The sequence below is a fragment of the Balaenoptera borealis genome (assembly GCF_965194805.1).
Source record: "Balaenoptera borealis genome assembly, chromosome: 5".
Lineage (NCBI taxonomy): Eukaryota > Metazoa > Chordata > Mammalia > Artiodactyla > Balaenopteridae > Balaenoptera > Balaenoptera borealis.
Window position 1 is genome coordinate 112,234,209 of NC_138862.1, and position 12,776 is coordinate 112,246,984.

Here is a 12,776-nt window from a genome sequence, read left to right on the forward strand (position 1 = left end):
TTGCAATCTGAAGTTTCTTCATCAACGTTTACACATTCTACTCTATCATAATTAAATATTGATAGAGATATGCATCTAGTTACATGTATGTGTCATTATAACAATAATTCCAAAAACACAAAGAGGATGAAAAGAGAAAAACCTAGAGGCAAAGTTTTATACTAGAAGTGACAAAGCCACCGGGGAAACCTCTCTTCAAACCAGATTGTGTTGACTACTGTCTAAACAACTTGGACATTTTGAAGAAAATAATAGCTACGTTTATAACTAGCTCAGGTATCTCTCCATAACATCATTAGGAGAACTGTTCCACCTAATTAAATGAAGACAAGCTTGTTTCCATAAATACACACATACTGACACAAACTTCTAAGATTATTAAGGATGCCAGATATTCACCAGTCATTGTCAGAAGTCAACCTTCTATAAATAAATCAACATGCATTTTTCTACCCTGTACCTATCTGCACAAGGATGGAGCTGAGTTCACTGTAGTTTAACAATCTCTCCTCCTGTCTTTGTCTGTCTCTCTCTACATATATATACATATATGCATCACATTTATAATATTCCATATTATCTCTATATACATACTTACAATAATTTAAATATATATATTTCTAGAGAGAATGTGGAGAGAATATATGTTGAGACAGATTCAGCAATTAAAGCTATTTTACCACTGCTGGGAATCTTATTCACAGGTACTTTAGTTATTTTCTTATTCACTGAGATTAGTATTTTCCACAGGTTTGTTTTGTTTTTCTTTGTAGTAATTTACTGCAGAAAGTTTACTATTTAATAACAGACATAACCTCACTCATGAACAAATCAAACTGATAAAAATGTCTGCTCAGGGCATTTTCTTCCAACTGCAAATCCTACGCAGTGTTAAAATGCATGTGGGTGATATGGGTATGACTTACTGCCCTTTCTTTTCATTATTCCTGTAAGCCTTCTTTTAATTTATTTATATGAGTTGCTTCCAGTAAGCAATCACTTAGTGCTACTGTAAATACAAAACTAATGAAAATATAAGCTTTAGGAAATCACATTTGACCACATCAAAATTTCATTGTAAATTATATCACAGAAGAAAATGTTCATGGCTTTCATACAAAATATTTCAATAATATAAAAAGCCAAAGGAATTAATTTAAGATTATAATTATAATTTTGATGTTGGCATTGTTTTTAAAATAGAGAAAAAAAGGAACTAACTTTTGATTATCCATTACATAAAGCAACTTTAACAGACATTTTATTCAGCAGCTATGTATTCAGATCCTACTATGGACCAGGTACTATACTAGGCACTAAGAGTGCATCGGAGAAAAAAGAAAAAGAATAGGAAAACCCCACATACTTGTGGAGGTTTAATTCCCCAAACAACCTGTATCTACAGTATTATTATCTCTGTTTTCTAGATAAGAAAACTCAAGCATAGAGAAACTAATCAATTTGTCTAAGTTTGCACATCTAGGTAAGTGGCAAACAGAAATCTGAATCTGAAATTCACTCTCTTTTCTACTGCGCTACATACAACATGCTCCTCATTACATATCAACTGCCTGAAATTAACAAAAGATTTATAGATCCACTTTTTAACTCCCCAGAATAAGCCACAAATTTAACACAATACCAATAAAAATAACATTAGTGGGTTTTTCTGGAGTTAGACAAGTTGATTATAAAATTCAGAAAAAAGCAAACAATCAAGAATAGCCAGGAAATCCCTAAATAACATGTACACTGTGAGCCAACTAGCCATACCAGAATCAAAAATATTAGAAAATGTCTACAGTTAAAACAGTATAGTATTTATGATTAACTAGACCAATGAAAAAGCATAGAAAATAAAAAATAGACCTAACTACATATAGATCTATCATATGAAATTCATTATGTTTATGGATATATAATTTATATACCATGAAATTCACCCATTTGAAGTTTATAATTCATTGTTTTATGGTATATTCACAGAGTTGAGCAAGAATCACTACATTCTAATTTTAGAACATTTTATCACTCTTAAAGGTAACCCTTACCCATTAGCAGTCAGTTACTATTCCCCAGCTCATCCCCAGACTCAGGAGATTAGACAACCACTAATTTTTTTTTAAGTCTCTATAAATTTGCCTCTTCTAGACACTTCATGTGAAATGACATTATCCAATAACCAGTCTTTTGTACCGGGCTTCTTTCATTTAGCATAATGTTTTCAAGGTTCATCCATGCCATAGCATGGTATCAGTACTTCGTTTTTCAAATTGCTGAACAACTTTATATTTTATGGATATATCATATTTGTTTATCCATTCATCACTTGCTGGACATTTGAGTTATTTTCCATTTTTGGCTATTATGAAGAGAACGTCTATGACAATTCATGTATAAGATTTTGTAAATACTTATCTTGGTATTTTTCTTGAATATATACTTAGGAGTGGAATTTCTGGCTCATACATAACTCTATATTTAACATTTTGAGAAACTGCCAAACTGTATTCACAATCAGCTGTACCATTTTACATTCCCATCAGCAGTGAATAACGCTTCCAATTTTTCTACATCCTCACCAACACTTGTCATTATTGGTCTTTTTTGTTATAGACATCCTAGTGAATGTGAAATGTAGGTATCTCAAGGTTCAGATTTACCTTTCCCTAATAATGATGTTGAGCATATTTCATTTACTTATTGTTTGTACATACTTTTAGAAAATTATCTATTCAGATCCTTTGCCCATTTTAAAATTGGATTATTTATCCTTCTATTATTAAGTTGTAAATTTTTTTTAAATTTTGGGAGAAAAGTCCCTTATCAGATAGATATATGATTTGCAAATATTTTATCCCATTCTGTGGAATGTTCTTTCACTTTCTTGATGGTATCATTTGCAGTACAAAGTTTTTTTATTTTGATGAAACTAATTTATCCTATTTTTTTCTTTTGTTGCTTTGCTTTTGGGGAAAAAAATAAACCATTGCCTAAACCAAGATAATGAAAATATACTTCTACGTTTTCTTCTAAGACTTTTATAATTTTAGCTCTTATACTTAGGTCTATGATCCATTTTGAGTGAATTTTTGTGTATAGTGAGAAGTAGGGGTCCAACTTCATTCTTTTGCATATGGATATCCAGTTGTCTCAGTCCCATTTGTTGAAAAAAAACCCCAATTTTTTCCCCATTGAATGGTCTGGGAACCCTTGTTGAAAATCAATTGACAGTACATCTAAGGGCTTATTTCTAGACTCTCAATTCTATTCCATTGATGTATATATCATCCTTATACCCATCCCACACTTTCTTGATTACTGTAGTTTTGCAGTAAGTTTTGAAATCAGGAACAACTGTGTTCTTCAGTTTTATGCTTCTTTCAAGATTATTTTGGCTATTCTGGGTCTCTTGCATTTCCATTTCAAGTTTAGGATCTAATTCACAATTTATGCAAAAAAAATTAAGCCAGCTATGGTTTTCATAGGGATTGCATTAAATCTAGAGATCAATTTTGGGAGCACTGCCATATTAATAATAATAAGTCTACCATACCATAACAATGGGATGTCTTTCTACTTATTTAGATCTTTTTAAATTTTATTCAGCATTTTTTAGTTTTTAGTATACAAGCCTTGTACTTCTTTCCTTAAGTTTATTCCTAAGTATTTTATTCTTTTTGATGGTATTATAACTGGAATTATTTTTTAATTCATTTTTAGATTCTTTAATGCAAGTGCATAGAAATACAATTGATTTTTATGTATCGATCTTGTATTCTGTAACCTCATTGAAATTGTTTATTCATTCATTATGTTGGTTTTTTTTTCTTTTTGTGGATTCCTTAGGATTTTCTCTATGCAAGATAAGGCCATCTGTGAATAGAGATAGTTTTACTTCTTCCTTTCCAATCTGGATACCTTTTATTTCTTTTCTTTCTTAATTGCCCTTGCTACAACGTCTAGTATAATGTTAAATGGAAGTGACAAGAAGAGACATTCGTGTCTTGTTCTTGATTTGTTGTCTTGTTTCTGGTTGTTTTCAGTCTTTTACCATTAAGTGTGAGGTTAGCTGTTTTTTATAGATGTCTTTTAGTAGACTGATGAAGTTCCAATCTATTTTTAGTTTGTTGAATGTTTTTATTATGAAAGAGTATTATATTTTGTCAAGTGCTTTTTTTCTGCATCTACTGAGATGACCATGCAATTTTGTTCTTTATTCCATTAATAGGGTATATTACATTAATTGATTTTGGAATGGTAATCCAACCTTGTATTCCTGGACCATGGTATATAATTCTTTTTGTATCTTGCTTGATTAGCTTGCTAGTATATTGTTGAGGATTTTTGCAACTATATGAGATGCACTGTTCCATAGTTTTCTTTTTTTCTGTTATTTTTGTCTGGTTTTGGTATCAGGCTGATAGTGCACTTAGAGAATGAGTTGGGAAGTATTCCCTCCACTTCTATTGATTGGAAGAGTCTGTGAAAGTTTAGTAATAATTCTTCTTTAAATATTTGGTAGAATTCACCTGTAAAGACATCTGACCTAGGTTTTCCTTTGTGGGAATTTTTTTTTTAATTACTAGTTCAATCTTATTACTTGCTATTTGTTTACTCACATTATCTGTTCTTGAGTCAGTATCATAGTTTGTCTTTCTAGAAATTTGTTCATCTAAGTTATTCAATTTGTTGGCATATCTAACTAGCTGTTCAAAGTATTCCTTTTCAATCCTTTTTATTTCTGTAAGATCAGTAATGATGTCTCCTCTTTTTTTTTCTTTGTCTTTAATAATTTGAGTCTTCCCTCTGTCAATTTTGTTGATCTTTTCAAAGAACAAATTTTTGAATTTATTGATTTTACTGTTCTATTTTCTGTTATATTTATCTCTATTATAATCTTTAATATTTCTTTCTTTTTCCTATCTTTGGATGTGTTTTGCTCTTCTTTTTTAGTTTCTTAAGGTGGAAAGGTAGGTTACATATTAAAGATCTTTCTTGTTTTTTATTTAGGCATTTACAAGTATAAATTTCCCTTGGAGTACTGTTTTAGCTACATCTCACAGTTTTTGGCCTTCTGTGTTTTGTTTTTATTCATCTAAAAGTATCTTCTTATTTCCTTGGTGAGTTCTTCTTTGACCCACTGGTTATTTAGGAATATGTTGTTTAATTTCCACATATTTATGAATGTCCCAAAGGTTTTTTTTCTGATATTTATTTCTAATTTAAATCCATTGTAGTTGGAGAACATATTTTATATAATTCCAATCCTTTTATATTTATTGAGGCTTGTTTTATGGGTTAACATATGGTCTATTCTGGAGAATATTCCATGTATTTGTGAGGTAAATGTGTCTTCTGCTGTTGTTGGGTGAAGTGTTCTATGGATGTGTATTAGGTCCACTTGGTTTATAATGTTGTTCAAGTCTTCTCTTTTCTTGTTGTTCAATTCTTGTATTCCTCTCTAGTTGTTCTATCCATTATTGAAAGTGGGTTACGAAAGTCTCTAAATATTATTGTTGAAATATCTAGTTCTTCATTTCTGTGTTCTTGCTTTATGTATTGTTGATATATATATATATATATATATACACACACACACACACATACACACACACACGTATATATGTTTGTAATCATTATCTTCTCGACGAATTGACACTTTTATCATTACAAAATGCCTCTTTTTATCTCCAACAACAAGTTTTGTTTTAAAGTCTATTTTCTCTGATTTTAGTATAGCCACTTCAGCTTTCTTATGGTTACAGTTCGCACGTTATATCTTTTTCTATCCTTTTCCTTTCAACCAATTTGTACATTTTTTAATCTAAAGTTCATCTTCTATAGACAGCATATAATAGACTCTCATCTTTTTATCCAAATTGACAATTAATGACTTTTGATTGGATTGATTAATGCATTCACATTTAACGTTATTTTGATATGGTTGGATTTAAGTTTACCATTTTGCTTTTTGCTTTGTATATTTTTTCTCTACTATTTGTTCCTCTGTATATTCTTTTGCCTTTTTTACCTTCTGAAAATATTTTGTAGTGTTATTTCCTTTAATGGCTTTTAAATTATATTTTAAAAATTATTTTCTTAGTGGTTGCTTTATGCCTATAATATATATATTAGCTTATCAAAACCTACTTTAGATAAATACTAACTTAATTCTAGTGAGATATATAAACTTCACTCTTATATAGCTCTATCTCCTGTTTTTTTATGTATTATATTTGTGACAAACCCAAGAATATATTGCAAAAATCATTACATTATATAATATTATGCCTTTTAGAGAACCTGAAAGAAGAAAGGAGGGTGGTATATTTATAGAGTTTGTGGTATTACCCATCTTAGATACTATTTCTGGTTATTTTTATTTGTTTCTATGGATTTGAGTTGCCATCTAGTGTCTAATACAGCTCTTGCTTTCACCCTAGAGAACTTCCTTTAGTCATTATTGTAAGGTAGTTCTATAATCAATGAATTTGCTCAGCTTTTGTTTTTATGTGATATCTTTATTTTGTCTTCATTTTTCAAAGATAGTTTTGCTGGATATAAGATTCTTAGTAGGCACTTTTTTTTCTTTCAGCATATTTTTTTGTTGAGAAGCCAGCTGTTAATCTTATTGGTGTTCCCTTGTATGTGATGAGACACTTTTCTCTGTTTCCAATATTTTACCTTTGTCTTTGTCTTTCAACTTTTTGTCTATGGTGTGCATGGATATGGATCTCTTTGTGGTTATCAAAGTTTGTTGAACCTCTTAGATATACAGGTTGGTGTTTTACATCAAATTGGGATGTTTTCAGCCATTATTTCTTCATTTATTTCTGCTCCTTTCTCTTTTTTCCTCTCCTTCACGTATCCCCATTTCACATATCTTGGGGCACTTAAAGGCATCCCACATTTCTTTGAAGCTCTCTTTATTTTTCTCTATCATCTTTTCCCCTCTGTTATTCTCACTGCATAATCTCTATCAATCTATCCTCAGCTTCATGGATTCTTTCTTCCACAAGCTCAAATTTCCTGTTAAGCCCTTCAGTGATCTCTTCACTTCAGTTATTATATTTTCCAACTCTAGAATTTTCATTTGGATCTTTTTAAATGATTTCTACCACTTGATGTGACATTGTCATTATACCTTTTTTTAATTCTTTAACATGATTTCCTATAGTTTTTAAACATATCTACATAGCTTCTTTAAATTCTTTGTCTAATAAGTCTGATATTTAGACCTGCTAAATATTCTTTGGAGTTTACATTGTCTGCTTTTGTTCCTGAGTATGGGTCACACTTTCCTGTTTCTTTGCCTGTCTCAATCTTTGCCAAAGGCTGGAAATTTTTGATAATATACTTTAACCACTTTGAATACTGATTTCCATCCCCAAAGTTTATTGATGTTGTTTGTTTGTTTAACTGTTTAGTAACATGGCTAGACTAATTTAGTCAAGTCTATTTTCCCCATAGTATGCAGTTTTTGACATCACATTTAAGGAAGCACAAACCCTTCTGTATGTGTTCTCTGGGATACACATACAGTCTTCCTCAGTATGAGGGATAATTGTGATTTCCGCTTGCTTTCTTTGACTGTCTCTTTCCCATTGGTCTTTTTGTATTGGTATCACATGCCACTCTTCACCTCTACAAATTATTTTATTTTTAAAAAATAATTGTTGAATCAATTGTTACACAGTCTGATCCAAATGAAATCAAGCCCTTTTGCGGGGATAGGTTGTTGTCAGGAAGTTTCTTTTTAGATAAGTATTCCAACTAATAAATGAGAAATTTAGAAAGATTTAGATTCATTCACTCTAATGAATGAATAGATTTATGCAATGAATGTCTAAGGCTGCTAAAATCCTAAAAAAAGTGGCAACCAGGTATTATGTATCTCCAGACTGAAGAACACAACTTGCATCTTTAAAATATTCTTCTAAAAGAAAAAAAAAGTCTTAGTAAACCTTTAGATCTAAGTACAATGTTTTTGAAAATATAAAGAGAAACTTGTTAAATTACACCACAGGAATACATTCAAGAAAAACCAAATGTTGGCAACCCCACAGGACAGATCATTCCCTTTCTTCACCAAGTAAATCACAGATAAAAAAACAAAACAAAACAAACATGTGAAGAGGATAACCTAGAGATTGCTAGAGCCCTATGTCAATTGGAATTTTGCATCTTATGTAGATCCTGATTCTAACAATCTGCAAAACAAAATGAGACAATCAAGGAAATTTTCAACACTAATTAAATACTGTTTATCATATCATGTAATTATATTTAATTATTTTTAGGTAGCATAGCTTGGCGGTATTGCAGGTTTGGTTCCAGACTACTGCAATAAAATGAATACTGTAATAAAGTGAGTCACATGAATTTTTTGGTCCTCAGTACATATTAAAGTTAGGTTTATGCTATACTGTAGTCTATAAGTGTGCAATAATAGCATTGTATCTAAAAAGCCAATGTATGTACCTTATGTAAAAAATACTTTATTGCCAAACAATTAAAATAATAACATCAAAGATCACAGTGATAACAAACATAACAACATAATAACAAACATAATAATAATGAAGAAGTTTGAAATATTGCAAGAATTACCAAAATGTTACACAGAAACAAAAAGTGAACAAATGCTGTTGGAAAAAATGTCACCAGTAGAATTACTTGATGCAGGGTTGCCACAAACTATCAATTTGTAAAAAAAAAAAAAAACAATATCTGCAAAGTGCAATAAAGTGAAGTGCAATAAAACAAGGTATGCATGTATAATTATCTTATAGTGACCTATGTCTTTAAAAGTATTCTTACTTTAGAGATACATACTGAAATATTTACAGATAAAATGATAAGATGTGGGGCATATAGTTCAAAATGATCCATAGATAAGGAATGTGCAGGGATAAAGATGAAAAAAATTGGTCATGAGTTGATAACTATTGAAACTGGTGATGGATTCATGGGTCCCTTACATTATTTTGAAATTTTCCATAATAAGGAGTTAAAAATAAGCAACAAATATTTACTAACTACCAATAATGTACTCATCATTGTGTTAAGCCATGTGGAATAATGAAAGAACTATATACATCATGATTTCTCACCACAGGAAACTTTTGATCTAATCCGGGTAACAATACTAAAAGTCATGAGATAACAAGAATCAATGGAATTAACAGTTAAAATATTTGGCACAGATTGTACTCATCCAGAGGAGAATTAAGTTCCTGAGGGCTGGAAAATTTAGGGGAAACTTTAGAAGAGAAGAGATTCAAACTGGCATTTTAAAGGATGAGACAAATCTGAACAGGTAAAAGGAATAGAGAAGAGCTTAGGCAGTTTACTAGATTCCATAAAGGTTAATAAGTAAAAATCTCCTCTTACTATTTTGTTTGGGATATACTTCCCAATGCTTCATCTCTGGGCTCTCAAAAGTAAACTAAAGAGATATGAAGATTTAGGAGTTCTCTTTTGAATTAATCTCTGAATATTAAATTATGCAAATTTCATTGAGTACATATAGTCCCTCTGTCATCATATTCTTAAAGGTCATCTGTTGTTCTCTTGCAGAAACACCAGCTCTTCTCAGTAAAAACCAAAGTGAACCACATATTTCAAATAAGACTAAAGATGGAGTCTCTCCCTGAACACACTGCCGAAGGAAATCGTTACGCAAATCATCCAAGACTTGAATATATTTTTACACTCACACAGGTTTGCACAAAATTAGCACACAATAAAAGGTAAGTTTTGATCAATTCAGAGAGAATGCATGTCAAGAGCAACTAACGATGGCCCCATTATACCTCCCAAACATGTTAGAGAAATGTTTCTTCCAATTTTTCAGTTTAAGCATAATTACTCTAACCACTAAGTTACTCTCTTGCTAGGAAAACAAACAAACCTATATGCTTACCCCAAATTATCTAGTAGAACAGGTGTGAAATTGAAACCTAAAGAGGCTAAGTAATTTACCCAAATCCACAGTTAGTAGGTAATAAAATCAGGAATAGTACAAAATAGATTATTAACTACTGAATACATAACAAAATGTAAAACACTTTTTACATTATGTATGATTTCTCCTCTCAAATTACACTCTAATCCTCACCTATTTTATCACACATTTTTACAGACACATATAAGGACTTACTTCATCCAACAGAAAATAGTTTCACTTGATAAACTAAGCCATTCTTGAATGTAAATACTATAAAACTATGACATTGAACATTAAGTGTCCACTCATCAATCATGCCATACTTCCTGCTAATAGAATCACAGGTTTGTTCTTATGCTTCTAGGAGGGTTAGACCCCAAGGATGAATCTCAATTAATCTAGAGCAGTGCTTATCAAGGTGATGTCACAATGTCCAATGTTACAAAAATAAATATCAGTAACATGAGAATACTTTTATAAAAATTTTTTACTTTATATTGGACTATAGTTGATTTATAATTTTGTTACTTTCAGGTGCACAGCAAAGTGATTCAGTTATACATATACATATATCTTTTCTTTTTCAAATTCTTTTCCCATTTAGGTTATTACAGAATATAGAGCAGAGTTCCCTGAGCTATACAGTAGGTCTTGTTGGTTATCTATTTTATTTTTTTATTAAAGTATTTATTTATTTACTTATTTATTTGGCCACACCACATGGCTCACAGGATCTTAGTTCCCTGCCCAGGGAGGAGTCTTAACCACTGGACTGCCAGGGAATCCCCGGTTACCTATTTTAAATACAGTATTGTGTATATGTCAATCCCAAACTCCCAATTTATCCCTCCCCGCCACCTTTCCCCTTTGGTAACCATAAGTTCATTCTCTAAGTCTGTGACTCTGTTTCTCTTTCATAAATAAGTTCATTTGTATCCTTTTCTTTTTTAGATTCTGCATATAAGTGATATCATATATTTGTCTTTTTCTGTCTGACTTACTTCACTTAGTATGAGAATACTTTGAAACATCAAAATTATTTTCATAAAAGTACTAATGCACAAATTACCTTTTTCACTGTGTTGACATATGAACTGATGGTGCAAAAGCAGTGGTAGTTTGTAAGCACCTCAGCACAAAGCAAGGCAATGGCCCAAACTGTGCCAGGAACCATTTTATCGTTCACCACCAAACACTCAAAGTAAAAAAAGAAAGAATCGAAAAGAAAATCTGTTTCACTTGAGAATTTCCTATATGATGTAGTAAAAATTATTAATTCTATTAAATTTTGACTCCTGAATACCTGTCATTTTAACTTTCTTTCTGACAAAATAAACAATTAATATGTAATGGGTTTACTGTTATACACATCAAGCACTTCTGCTGCATTCTAAAGTGCAATGATTTGTTCAAAGAAAAGCATTTGTGTGACTGAGCAGAGAGTTGAATTAACCATCTTTTTCATGGAACAGAGTTTTGAAACATGACTCACAAACTATGGTTTCCAGACTTTGGTATTTGCAGACATTTTCTCAATAATAAATCAAGTGGGTCTCTCACTTCAAGGAAATTGGTTGTTAACATTTATTGTCAATTATAAAATTTGAACTTTCAAGTAAACTTTCAAATTTTGGAAAGCATACCCTCTGCTGTGAGCATGCACAGCTTCCCAAGACTTAAAAGACTTACGACAAGATCAGTGGTAATATTAAAAATGTGAGGATATGATATTGATATTGTATAAGGAAATGTGTCAACATTGGAAGATCTGTATAATCAGAGAGCAAATAATTTATAAATGACCAATCTGACATATTACAAAATCATGCATGTGTAAAATATCCATTCAAAATACAAAATAGACCAATAGATTTTAACGTAACAATGTAAGGAAAATTAACTGATAAGCCTTCAGATTCCACATTAAAAATAACCTCTAAGGGGGCTTCCCTGGTGGCGCAGTGGTTGAGAGTCTGCCTGCCAATGCAGGGGACACGGGTTCGAGCCCTGGTCTGGGAAGATCCCACATGCCGCGGAGCAACTGGGCCCGTGAGCCACAGCTACTGAGCCTGCGCGTCTGGAGCCTGTGCTCCGCAACAAGTGAGGCTGCGACAGTGAGAGGCCCGTGCACCGCGATGAAGAGTGGCCCCCGCTCGCCGCAACTGGAGAAAGCCCTCGCACAGAAACGAAGACCCAACACAGCCAAAAATAAATGAATGAATTAATTAATTAAAAAACAAACTAACAAAGAAAGAAAGAATGCAGCATCGTAAGTTTCCCCCAGGTCCTACTGATTCAGAATCAGCATTTAAAAAAATAAAAAAATAAAAAAATAAAAACCTCTAAGATACTAAAACTTATGCTGTAGTATCTAAAAACGAAAGCTATTAACGTACCCCTCCCTTTCTAACTACATATGTCTGTGAGGCTGGATTTTCTTCATATACTTCAATCAAAACAACATATCACAAAAGATTGAATGCTGAAACAGACATGAGAATTTAGATATTTTCCATTAAGCCATACATTAAAGAGATTTGCAAAAGTGAAAAATAATGCTACTTTCCTCATTAAATATTTTTGAAAATATAGTTTTTAATATAAAAATATGTTATGTATGTTAACGTGTAACAGTTTTACTATTATTTTGAGAGCAATTAGTAAATAAATATTTTTAAATTTATGTTTCAATTTCTAAGATGGTAAATATTGATAGATATACCACATTAACAAAGACTTTAAGAGGAGGTAAAGGAGTCTGAAGACTAAAAATTTGAGAATCACTGATCTAGAACAATCATGGTTATTTCAGTCCCTTAAAAAT